At 33.9% G+C, this 13,689-nt stretch overlaps 1 protein-coding gene and 1 pseudogene across 5 annotated transcripts in view; both read left to right on the top strand.

Annotated features, from left to right (window-relative positions):
- LOC106880698 (zinc finger protein 629) overlaps positions 1-13,689 on the top strand; it is a 411,919-nt gene that overhangs the window by 57,792 nt on the left and 340,438 nt on the right. The gene's annotated exons all lie outside the window — the stretch shown is intronic.
- Positions 13,311-13,408, top strand: LOC128248972 (U6 spliceosomal RNA; annotated as a pseudogene).

The raw sequence follows: 13,689 nt of genomic DNA, 5'->3' as shown, positions 1-13,689 counted from the left end.
TATATATATATATATATATATGTGTATATATATGACAGTGTTTTTAAGAATTGATTTTAAAACTCTAGTGTAAATAATAGAAAGTCTGAACTAGAATTTGCAGTCATATGTCAGCGATATTTGGAATTTTCTGGAATTGTTTTTATATAAACGTTGTTAATGGAGTGTTCTGTAATTAAGATATTTTTGCAGTTTTACTGCTGAAGTTAATTTATTTATTTTTTGTTTGTTTATTTGTAAGCATTTGTATACATCGTTATTTGTTTCCTGTCCTGAGAATATTTGTAATTTAATTTTGTAAACTGCATTATTTAACTTGATATATTTTGTTGGCAGGGCAATTATTGTTTCATTTCCAAATCAATTTATTTCATTTAACTTATATTTGTGAAATTAAGAATAAGGTTGTTCATTTTTCATAGAATTATTATTATTGGTGGAAATCAAATTTTCTTTTCTCTTTCGTTTTTCTTTTTTTTTGAGACAAATATATTTTCAAATGATCAATCATTAGTTGTTTTTGTGTTAAGCAATAAAAAGTTAAACACGAAATCACTTATATTTTTCTAGTCAAACTAATATATTTTCATTAGGTAAGGTGTATAGCTTTTAACAAAATATTTTGAAATCTAATTGTTTTGTTTTCTCTTTTTGTTGTAGTTATAAAGTGTGGTGGCATTTTGTTCCACTTTAAACCTAACACCTACTAATATATTTATTCCTATATGTATATCAAATATTGTAAAATAAATTATACTTTGATGCAGTTATAAGAATGAAAGTCACTCTCTTAAATGTTTCTAATACACTTTTAGTGAAAGCACAGAAACATAAATATTATACTATGTAAGTGAAGGAAAGAGAGGAATAAAAACTTACTGAAAGATTTACATGATTGAACTACAGAATGAAAATTGAGTTGACTGTTCTCTTAATTCAAACTAAAAACAGTGTATCACTGATACTGCTGCTTGTGTTAAGGCAGTGAGGTTGGCAGAATTGTTAGCATGCCAGGCAAAATGCTTAGTGGCATTTTATCTGTCTTTATGTTCTGAGTTCAAATTCTGCTGAGGTCAGCTTTGCCTTTCATCCTTTCAAGGTTGATAAAATAAGTTCCAGTTGAGCATTGGGGTTGATATAATTGATTTAACTGCTCCCCTGAAATTGCTGACCTTGTGCTAAAATTTGAAACCAGTAGTACTGCTTACTTTCAGTCAAGTTCAACACTACTGTTTCCTTTTTTGTATATCTGTTCAATCTGTATGATACTCATTCTTATTTTATTAGCAGTGGATAGATCAAAAGCTCAGTTGGGTAGTAGACTTAACGTGCTGCCTGATTTAACACCACCACCTGGCAATGGGCATCAACAGAATCGGTGAGAAAATAAGAAAAGCAGACATTGGGTCTGGATCAGACATATCCTTAGACAAGATCGAGAAAGCAATTGTATGATAGCACCAAAATGGAAACCTAAGGAGCAAAGAGCTGTAGCAGGACACCTTAAAACCATATGGCGAAGGACCATTGACAAAGAAAGGAGACGAGAAAGGTGGAGAAGCTCGAATGAAACCAGAACAGTGACAGAAAGCAAAGATGGTTGGAGAGATTGAGTTGCAGCCTTCTATGCCCCATGGCATGTAGAGAACTAACTGACTGACTAACTAATAACTAATTAACTAACTAACTAACTAAGAGGTGTAAAACAGTGCCTTAACAACACATTTTGCAAACATTTGTCCAATGGTATTATTGTTGTCAAATTTTAGTATGGAAAGCCGGAATGTATTACTTTCATAATCAAAATGTGTAAATATTCTTATCTGAATATGATCATTAATGAAATATCTGCCGTTCTTAAAATACTTTTATTAGAATACAAATACTTTCATTACACAAAGTACTATTTCAATTTATTTGATTTGAAGATTTAATTTATAATAATGACTAAGGATAATTTATAAATACTGTCATTATTGAAATGTTGAACGTAAACTGAATGAAAAAAATGCTTCTGTTCCTGAAATACTTTACTTATTCAGAGTGAAGTTGAAATTATGTAGCTGAAGTGAAGTGTTCTCTCGGACTAGTTTTCATCAATTGTGGCAATTTTAACATTATATATATATATATCATCATCATCGTTTAACGTCCGCTTTCCATGCTAGCATGGGTTGGACGATTTGACTGAGGACTGGTGAAACCGGATGGCAACACCAGGCTCCAATCTGATTTGGCAGAGTTTCTACAGCTGGATGCCCTTCCTAACGCCAACCACTCAGAGAATATATATATATATATATATATATATATATATATTGCATACATATTAAAAGATATATTGCTGGAGCATTTTTGTGTTATTACCTATTATAGCTAGTTATTGAACCAAATAAAATTTTATGAAATTTATGTTTTTTTTTTGTAGCAGTGTATTTATATAATCTAAGATACACAACAGCACTTAAATAGTAATGAAGTACATTTCATCAGTTTGCTTGTTTCCGTTTCAGTGTTATCTTTTAGTTTTGAGTCTCTTTGCTGTGTTAGTAAAATTGTAAACAAGTTTATTCAATACAACCCCTGACATGGGTGTACTAATGAAATATAATGAACATTTAATATGTTATCACTATCATAGAAAAAAAAAAGAAACATTATTATAGTGATTTTAAACTGTTTGTTATGCATCAGTTAGCTTGGACAATAACTAGACATAAGTGACTTTAGTTATGCCATCCTGAGTATGGCCACACACGAATAAATACACATTAGCAAAAAAAAAAAAAACTTTCTCCATTAGTATGTTTTTGTAAAAATAATTAAAAAGGAAGCCCCATGCCACTCACATACTGCGAAAGAAAACTGAATTTTGGATTGTTAAAAAAAACAACAAAACAATTTTTTTCCTTTCTTTTACAGTTTATTGTTCTAGCCCCACACAAATTCAGATGAAAATAGACAGGCACAATCTTAGTTTCATATCTTTAAGCGCTTCTGTAATGGCTGCCATATGTTTAAATATTAATATGCTAATTAAATATTTCTTCTTACTGGCAAATATTGATAAAGAGTGATGGTATTTTGAAATCATCTACACTGAATTCAGAATGTTATTTTGTATACGTTTACTGCTGAAATTTAATTTCATTGATCAGAATCCTGCCAATTAGAGATTTAATTACATTGTAATATGTTTCCTAAAATTATTTTCTTTTTCTTTGGCATGCATACTCAATCGATACTATGCAATTTAATGAATAGCGCGAATACATTCCATATATATGTATGTGCGTGTGTATATTCTTTTATTTGTTTCAGTCATTTGACTGCAGCCATGCTGGAGCACCGCCTTTAGTCGAAGAAATCAACCCAAGGACTTATTCTTTGTAAGCCTAGTACTTATTCTATTGGTCTCTTTTGCCGAACCGCTAAGTTACAGAGATGTAAACACACCAACATTGGTTGTCAAGCGATGGTGGTGGTGGTGGGGGGACAAACACAGATACATAAATACATATATGCATATACATATATATATATATATATATATATATATATATATATATATATATATATATATACGACAGGCTTCTTTCAGTTTCCATCTACCAAATCCACTCACAAGGCTTTGGTCAGCCCGAGGCTATAGTAGAAGATACTTGCCCAAGGTACCATACAGTGGGACTGAATCCGGAATCATGTGGTTGGTAAGCAAGCTAACCCACAAAACACACACACATTACATGTACATGCACACACATTTATATCTGATATTCTACATTTAAATTTGTAAAGAGGAAGAATTCTTCAGTTTCTTTTATCATTGTTATTGGTATACAGAAGGAACATAATAATCCTGATGTTTACATCCTAGTCTACTGAGCATGTAATCTTAAGTCCAAACAATACCACATTCATTGTAATGAGGTTTTGAGGAACACCATTTGCCTGAATAAATAAGAGAAAGGGGAAGAAAAAACAAACAAAAAAAGCAAAGGTTCCTTATTTATTTCATGGTTGATTAGTTGTAGGAGAGGATTTTAACTCTAAAAGTAATTACTCTATCAAAAGTTATCCTATCCCATCCATGAAAGCCTGGAAAAATTGTCAAATAATTTTAAAAACAAAATTCCCTTAAAACATTTCTTGCAAAGTAGATTTTTGAGAGAGGAAACAATTGCTTATTTGAAAGCTAATATTTTAATAATCCCAGAAGGATGAACAACAAAGTTAACCTCAGCAGGATTTGAACCCATTTTGTTTAGTGAGGGTGTTTTGTCTGGCAATCTCGTGATTCTGCCTAGCTAAGTTGGTAGATCATTGGGTTTCAAAAAATCCTTAAATGGCAAGTAACCTTCATTAATTAAAATCCCATTAATGCTATTTTCTATTATTACAATAATAAAACTTAGGAGACTTAAATGTCTAATTTCCCCTCCCCTTCTTGTATTCTGTTAGAAACCAGAAGAAATGATGGCATGTCAGACTAAATACCTTCTGGTAATTACAATGTTTTCCATTCTGAGTTCTAATCCTACCAGAGTTGACTTTTGGCTTTCAGTCTTCTAGAGTCAATTAAACAAGTACTGGCCAAGTACTGGTGTCAGTTACAGTTTAACCCTTTAGCATTCAGATTACACTATCAAATGTAATGCTTTTTTGTTTACATTGTTTTGAATTAACCATATATTATCTTATGGTTTTGAAATTTTGATGATGTGATTGCTTATTTTCAGAATGATATGAAAGGGTAGGTGTGAGAGACTGAATCTGGCTAGTGTGAACATAAACAAATAGAATATTTGGGTTGGATATGGCCAGTTTAAATGCTAAAGGGTTAATACCCTACTCCTAAATATTGAGATCACATGCCGATGTTGCCATGTTGAAATTGAATATTATTAAAGGTAATAGTGGCAAAAGACGCATGGCTCAGTGGTTAGAGCGGTAGGCTCACAGTCATGAGGTTGTGAGTTCAATTCCTAGATCAGGCTGTGTGTTGTGTTCTTGAGCAAAACACTTTATTTCATGCACCAGTTCACTCAGCTGGTTCAAAGCTGTATTGGCCTTTGGCTTTCCCTTGGACACCATTGGTGATGTGGAGAGGGGAGGCTGATATGCATGGGTGACTGCTGGTCTTCCATAAAAACAACCTTGCCCAAACTTGTGCCTCAGAGAGAAACTCTCTTTGTATAATCACATGGTTTCTTTACCCTCATGGCAAAAGTAGTAGAGCACTTGTTAAAATGTGCTCTGGTATTTATTTCTAACGAGCAGCATGGAGTTCACCGAAGGCAGCCAGAGGGTTGACCTGGGTAACGAATAACATGCTTATTGTGCATTGGCATTTATCTATCCATCCATCTTCTATACCCTATTCCTGGAAGGATTGTGTAGGCACAGTGCTCAGGCACCACCTCCATAGGGTCCTATCAAAAGCAACCAAGATTCGATTTTCTGACTGGATTCTTAAGCATGAACAACTGAGACTATGGATATTATCGAACCATCTCATTCTTAGTCTGCTCTCAGACCTCCTGTTGGTTAGCTCAGCTTGAAGAATCTGTCTTGTGATTCTTTCTTTCAACATTCAAATCACATATTCATGGTACCAAGGCTGTGACTTCTCAATGCCACTGTAGTAGTTAGGTTTTAGTGTCTTTGGCTTTTTGTTGAGATGGTACTGAGAGGAACACATTGGAATATTCTGTTTTGCAGACTTGCTGAGCCAGATATTGACATACAAGATTACATTTTACAATTGATGATGAACTGAAGGAGAGTTTTTTTTAACTAAGCAGCTCTAATTCTTATCAACCATTCCATGATGGAAAGCTGTTTCAGAAGAGCATTTTAATTCACTTCTTCACTTAGACAAATTAATCTTATCAAATCACTTTTTTTCTTTTTCTGTTTGTACATTGTGATCAAATTTATTTCAACATGTATCCTTTTGAATACTCTTGTTACCCCACTTCCATATATCACTGATTCTGCATGCCCATTTCCTATTAGCAGTGAACTTCATATAGATAATGAGTAAGTAAAGGTATTGTGTTCAGATAAAAGAATTTTTATAATAAAGGGTTATGGTTAACTTCAAAGATGAATTTCTTATGATCAGTAAATCAAAGTATTGAGCTGGTATCATTGTCACAAACGGATACTTGAAAAACTTATATTACTTTCATCGTGTACAATTATTACTTGCTTCATCTCTCATTAGTATATAATCACAGCAAGAAACCTCTTAACAGAATAGTTCATACATGATGTTCATTATATCTGCTAGCTAATATCTGTGTATGTGTGTGGCTCTAGAATATTTTTATTTCAATGAAAATCGTTTTTTAATAACTTATTTTGATAATTAATCTTTTAAACGATATATACATTTTTGTATTGCTTTTGTTTTTACTAGCAATATGTGTAAGATTACTAGAGTTAACTCACTGTTTATCAACTTTTTCATTGTGCTTTACTTACAATTTTCTCAAACAAAGCCTTGTCTATATATATATATATATGTGTGTGTGTGTGTGTATGTGTGTGTGTGTGTATATATGTGTATATGTGCATATATGTATATGTATATATATGTGTGTATATATGTATATGCATATTTGTATATATATGTGTGTGTGTATATGTGCATATGTATGTGTATGTTTACATATGGTACCATAGTACAGTGCTTAGGCAAAATCTACCACCATACCTAGTTATGCAGGCAGCATGATTCTGTGAATGGGGGGGGGGGATAAGTGGAGAGAAGGTTGAGTTGCATGTATGCATGTGTGTGTGTGTGTATACATACTCACACAAACACATGTGTGCATTTTCTCTCTATTCATTTCTAATGGCCAGATTGAAAGCTAATAACTTGATTCCACTCTATTTTAACAATATCTGAAATGCTAGCACGCAAATCTATATGAATTCATCAGTCCTTATGTTGATTTTTAACCTGTTTTATATTTCTTTCACTTTCTTTTCTGTTCAGTTATCAGGCTTAAAGCAATCATCACATTCATTATTTTATGGAAATTCCTCTGATTATATATTTCTGCATCTATCCATATATGTTTGCAACTGTGAGAAGAGAGAAGAATGTATGAAAAATAAAAAAAATATTGCCAGTTAATTGAAAGTAGTATAATATCATCTACACATTACTCATTAAAATTTCTATTCAAATATTTCAGCCTGATAATTACTCATTAAAGACAACTGTAAAGTTGCATTTATTTTTAAAATGTCCATTTATTAATTTCTCCGAGATAAATCCTATCTAAGCTCATTTATTTTTACATTATAAGCTAATTCTGAAAGATTTTTCCTTTCCTTTGCATGTGCGCATGCCTGCGTAAGTGCTGAAAATAACTCTGGGAAATAGCTTGTACTTAAACAATGTTAATCATTCTGATTGAAATAATTTTCTGTATTGTACGGATATATTTTGTTATCGAGTTTTAAAAATCACTTTTCGTCATTGGTATAAATTTTTATAGATTGTTTTATAAAAACTACCAGCCATGAATGTTGTTATGAAACTATTCTTCACATATAAATAGTAAATTATAAGAAGAAATAAATAGAAGTATCTTAATTGTATTTCGATAAAACTTTTCTTAATGTCAAAAATATTGCCCTTGTATTATAAAATGAAGAGAAATATTCATTTCTACAATTCTAAACAATTAGTCACAAATAGTCACAGGTTGCCATGACAAGAGAACATGGGCACATATGTACACTTACACACACACACACACACACACACTTTCTCTCCTACAAACCTTAACACATACCCACCCAAATCTGCAGATTTGTGTTCTCATTCATGTTAACGCTGTCTTACACATTCATTTTTATTCACATATTGTCATTCACTCTTGCATGCACCTACATACGTACACAAAATAAACAAGCAAAATATAAATGCATTACTACTGAGCTTATTATTTGAGGTTGTGTGTAAAAGTTCTTAGATTTTCATAAGTTCTCTCTAATTCCATTCATTTAAACTGATCCCCCTCCTCTCTGGAACAAGTTAAATGTTTCCACTTAATTTATTCTTCCTTAGAAAATTCTGTTTATTGTTTTCATGGAGAGGTAATTGATTTTATGTGTGATAATATCTGTCACTCATGTGTATCTAGATCCCCCATTCATGAAATTACTTTTCCAAACAGTTGTATTCCATCAGCCAAGTATGACTCAGATCATCAAACTGTGAGGGAGCTTCTGCATGGTCACGCAAGGTGCTAGAAATAGCAGCTAAATCTCACTCATATCACCTCACCTTCCCTTGCTGTTTTAAAAACAGAGACCATTTTAGAAATGCAATAAAATCATGTCAGTTACCAGGTCGTGGTTGATGCAATGAAAATTTTAGCACCAAATAACATTTAAGTGAAATTAAATCTTTGTGTATTTTTGAATGGCTGATTTGAATGCTGCAGTTGTTTTAGTTTTGACACAAAGTCTCAGATCAGACCACTTACCTGACAGGTACACCTTTGAAATATTAGATAATGTACTCTGAAAACAGCTTTATGGTTTCAGCTGGAATTCTTTTGACCATAGTTTGGGGCTAAATAACAACCTCTAAATCATCAAAGTAGAGACTCCTATGAGACAATGAGGGACCCTGTATCAAGTCATTCGACTTACTTTCTTACTTAACATAAGGCATTTTGTTCATGTGAAGAACAAAATTATGGAATAATGACTGGAACATTTCTTATCTTAGGTCTGTGTGATGAGAGCTTACTTGTGGCCAAAGAATCACAACAACAGTTATAAATTAAAATTTCACTCTCTGTCTCTTTCTCTCTCTCTGTCTCTCTCTCTCTCTCACTTGTTATTTTTAATCAGGGCTATTAGAATAAGTTGAGAACAGTTTGATGTATAGCCCTTTTAATTTAGACACTAAAAGAGACTATACTACGAAGCATACCCTTTAAGTAAAATGTTTGTTCTATTGCATTCATAGCATTAATAATTAAGATTCACCTATACAACTTAACTGAATCTTTCATATATCATTGATAATATAAATTATGAAGTTTCAGTTAGGCTATATATGCTGGTGCCTTGTAAAAACCTCTTGTGCTGGTGCCATGTGAAAAATACCTGTGTTGGTGCTATGTAAAAAGCACCCAGTACACTCTGTAAAGTGGTTGGTGTTGGGAAGGGCATCCACTTGTACAAACTGAACCAAAACAGACAGTTGGAGTCTGGTGCATTCTCTCTGGCTTGCCAGCTCCTGTCAAACCGTTCAACTCATGCCAGCATGGAAAACATGTTAAATGATGATCATGATGATCGTGATGATCGTGATGATGATACTATGTTTTCAATCTAAACTGGGCAATTCCAGTGTGATGCTGAATTTAAGACTTACTGAGAATCAAAATACAGATTTCTTTCAAATCAGTAATGAATGTATTCATAGAATCTTTTTAATGAGAGAGAGAGAGAGAGAGAGAGAGAGAGAGAGAAAGAGAGTAAGAGTATGTGCATGTGTGGGGGTGCCTTCCTGGACAATATCCAGCTATCAAACTTAGACTGATACTAGATTGGATGGCATACTATTTCAGATGAGTAGGAATTGTTTTCAATCATGTTAATTTAAGCTGAGTTGGAATATAATGTACAGTAGAAGCCAAACTTTATATTATCTGCTATAATATATAAAACATCTCTATCAATTTAATAACTGCACTTTGTTAAATTTGTAGCAAACAACTTTTACTCCTACTGTAGGGTTTCACATCAGTGTTGCCAATTTAGCATTTACAATACTAGAATCTAGTGTACTCTTGAGAAAAATGGGAAATAGGAAAATTAAACTTTAAAAATTCCATTGCCTACTAGAACTGACAAATACTAGTGTCACAGTAGGAGTTAAGACTCTTTTGTATTAGAAATTACAAGAAGTTCCAGCATTAATTCTGTTTAGATGTGTGTGTGTGTGTGTTTGTGTGTGTGTGTGTGTTATTTGCCAATTGGTGGTATCTTATAAATGCGTTGTATGTTTCCAAGGAACATAAAAGTTTGGGATGCAGTGGTTTCTCCCACATCTCAACCAAACAACCATTTGTATCATACCATTAACTCTTTCAGTACCAACTCATCTGGAACTGCCCCTGGTTCTATGATAAAAAAAATTTTTGTTTTAAAATGATTGAAATTAAAACCTATCAAAATTTTATGTTAATTTATGGTTCAACCATCAGCTTAATAATGAGTTATTTTACTAAATTCTTCATTATTTTCAAAGTGTATTTCAGTAGAAATATGGCAACAATAGGGTTAATAACAAAGAACTATTGAAGATTTTGAACTTTTGTAGAGCTTGTTGGTTAGCAGTTGAACCTGTGTGGATAGAATTTTTAATCATGCTCATTTTAAAACTATGAGCACTGCTTAGCTGTTGTATCAAATGGATTGGGATTACAAGAATATCTTTAAGTTTTCATTTTTGGTATTTTTATATCCTACTTTAAAGCATGTTTTTAAAAAAAAATATCTTTTTAAATCATATGTAGAGGTAAAACATATTTACAGATCTTTGCTATCTGTTCAAATCTATTGCAAATATGCAAATATCTTGGTACTGCTAACAGGCAGAATATAATGATATATCCTTTTGATCCTAATTTTAGTATTGTGACTTTTGGATCCTAACTTTAATCTTGGCTTTGAATGAGAAATAATAGTTTCAAATTTTGGCACAAGGCCAGCAATTTTTGATTACTTTGACCCCCCAATCCTCAACTGGTATTTATTTTATCAACCTCCTAAAGGATGAAAAGAAAAGCTGACCTCAACAGAATTTGAACTTAGAGCATAAAGATAGATGAAATGCCACTAACAATTTTGCTTGGCATCCTAACCACTCTGCCAGCTTGCCACCATGGTTTTGAATGAAAAATAATAGCAAGATAACAGCTCATAAATGGAAATTATTACTAGGAAAAAATCTCAAAATTATCTTTACTTTTACCAATACCTCAAGCAATGATTACGAGAAAATTTTAGCATTTTGAAGAGGACACGTTTTTTTTTGTTTTTTTTTTTGTAGATAATGTTTTGAAACATGTAAAAGAACCAATTATTCCTCGTTTGGAATCAATGTCTTTACATGAGAATGATTTAACAACTGTTGAATTTACAATATAATAATAATAATAATAATAATAATAATCTCTTTGCTTAAATATGCCAGCACTTCTAAGACTGAAAAATATGTGAAAAAAACATTTTTACTATGAAGATGTTACTGGAGGAATTCCTTCGGTGATGTTGCAATATTTGCTCTTAATCTCTTAACTCCTAATCTCATCTAAATCAAACACCGAGATAGCAAGCTTATTCAGTAGTATGAATGATATCAAAGCAAAATTGAAAAGTATGATGCAACTTGCAATGCCTCTCTGTAAAATATGACCTGAAATAACATAAGTTCCTACAAGGATTATTGTTTATCTGTAGAAACTGTAAATAAAATTGGCACAATAGATGAATATCAACTCAGAAACAAGATAGCAGTACTAGAAATACTGAAGGACAGTTTAATTTCTATGCTTCCTTGTAAATAAGGTAACATTTTTTTTCGTATTTAGTACTTTTGTTTTTATATCTAAAAATCGAGCATTAGATTTTCTTTGTTTTTCAGAATAGATGTCAGTTGCATACTGAATCATCATCATCACCATTCATCATCCATATTCCATTCTGGCATGGGTTGGTGCATCCAACAGGTTCAAGGACTGCATCATGCTCCCAGGTCAGCTTTGGCATGGTTTCTATGGCTAGATTCCCTTCTTAATGCCAGCTACCTTACAGCATTTACTGGGTGCCCATTTTTTGTGTCCCCAGCACTATTAAAGTCACCATGCAGCTTGCAAGACTACAAACCCTGTGGGAGAATGTGATCAGTTTTATGATCAGGGATCTGGTCTTAGAGTATGAGAGAAATGTAGGAGGCAGAGCAGATTCTTGTCAAAGAGCTGCATGGTTGCTCACATTTAGTAGGAGAGACAGAGAATGATCAGTTGAAGCTGTAAAGAAATAGATAGATGTGTCAAGACTGCCCTTCAAGGCGTTAGGTAGGTAAAAGTGAGTGGGGCTGTTACAAGATTGTATGGGAAGCAGAAGACGAGGGGATGAAGAATAAGTACTATTATATATATATATCTATATATCATCGTCATCATCATCATTTAACGTCTACCTTCCATGCTAGCATGGGTGGGATGGTTTAACAAGAGCTGGTCATGCAGATACCCGAACCAGACTTCTGTGACTGTTTTGGCAGGATTTTTATAGCTGGATGCCCTTCCTAACACCAACCATTCAGTAGAGTGGACTTGGTGCTTTTTACCAGGCACAAGCACAGGTGAGGTCAGTTTTGGCAAGGTTTTCACAGCTGGATGCCCTTTCAAACACCAACCACTTTATAGTGTAGACTGGGTACTTTTAAGTCGCACCTGCACTGACAGGATCACCAAGCACTTGCAAGACAAAAAAAAAAAAACTCCAAGAGGAGAGTGGGCATTGGAGGAGGTGAACTTGTGTTGGATGATAAAAGGTTATTGTGAGACAGAGACAGAAACAGGTGTCTGGCTGTAGAGGAAGTACATGGTTACCTGGGCGGAGAAAAAGAGAGAGATCAGGAATGAAGACAGAAACAGGTGTGCTACCACAAAGGAAAATACTTGGTTACCCAACCCAAGGGAAGTGCAGGAGAAGCAGAGAGAGAGAGAGAGAGAGAGAGAGAGAGAGACAGCAGGATAGAGATGGTGGCAAAATGCCAGGCATACTCACAAAGAACAGGGATCAGAATATAAATGGGATGGTTGAGTAGAGGAAGAAGGGGATAAAGATGGTGGCAAGTGCCATCGCATACCCTTGAGGTTTGAATGCTATGATATAGTGGCAGGATATTGCAAAGAAAGTGTGATTAAAGAGTGTGGAGTGGAGAGTGAGTGACGAAAACCTGGGTATGTGTAGAGTCTGGGCAGGGGCTACTGGATAGCAATGATACAAAAGCACAGGGCCGTGAGGACAGGATTGGAGAGTGAGAGCTAGGCACAATGTACGAAGGAGGAAATGTGAGGCAGAGAAGAGATGTGGAGGTGTAGGTTGGGTTGTGAGGGTAGGGTTAGTGAAACATTTTCTTGTTAAGTGTGGGTGGAACACACATGTCAGGGGTTAGCAGATAGCAATAATACAGTGAGACAGGGCATGTAGATGGATCACTCAGGTCGGGGGGGCTAGCGGAGAGCAATATATATTGGCAGTCCATATTATTAAAATTGAAATGATACAGAGAAAATTAGCATGGCACCTGTGCAAGGATAACATACAAATTCGTGAAGCATTCCATATTTTTCAGGTTGGCATTAGGAAGGGCATTCAGCCGTAGAAATCATACCAAATCAGACTGGAGTCTGGTACAACCACCACCAGCTTGCCTATTCTGGTCACACTGTCCAACCTAAGCTAGCATGGACAATGAATGTTAAATAGTGATGATGACATAATGTTGAGTTTGTGGCTCACTACATAGTTCAGTCTTACTCAAGCAAGGTTTATTACTCTTTAGTATTTAACTATGCATGGAAATCGATATTTGGACAATAAATATAAGCATACATTAGTTATTGTTGTTGT

The sequence above is a fragment of the Octopus bimaculoides genome, chromosome 10, assembly GCF_001194135.2.
Source record: "Octopus bimaculoides isolate UCB-OBI-ISO-001 chromosome 10, ASM119413v2, whole genome shotgun sequence".
In the NCBI taxonomy this organism is placed as follows: domain Eukaryota; kingdom Metazoa; phylum Mollusca; class Cephalopoda; order Octopoda; family Octopodidae; genus Octopus; species Octopus bimaculoides.
This window is presented reverse-complemented; position numbering and strand designations above follow the sequence as displayed.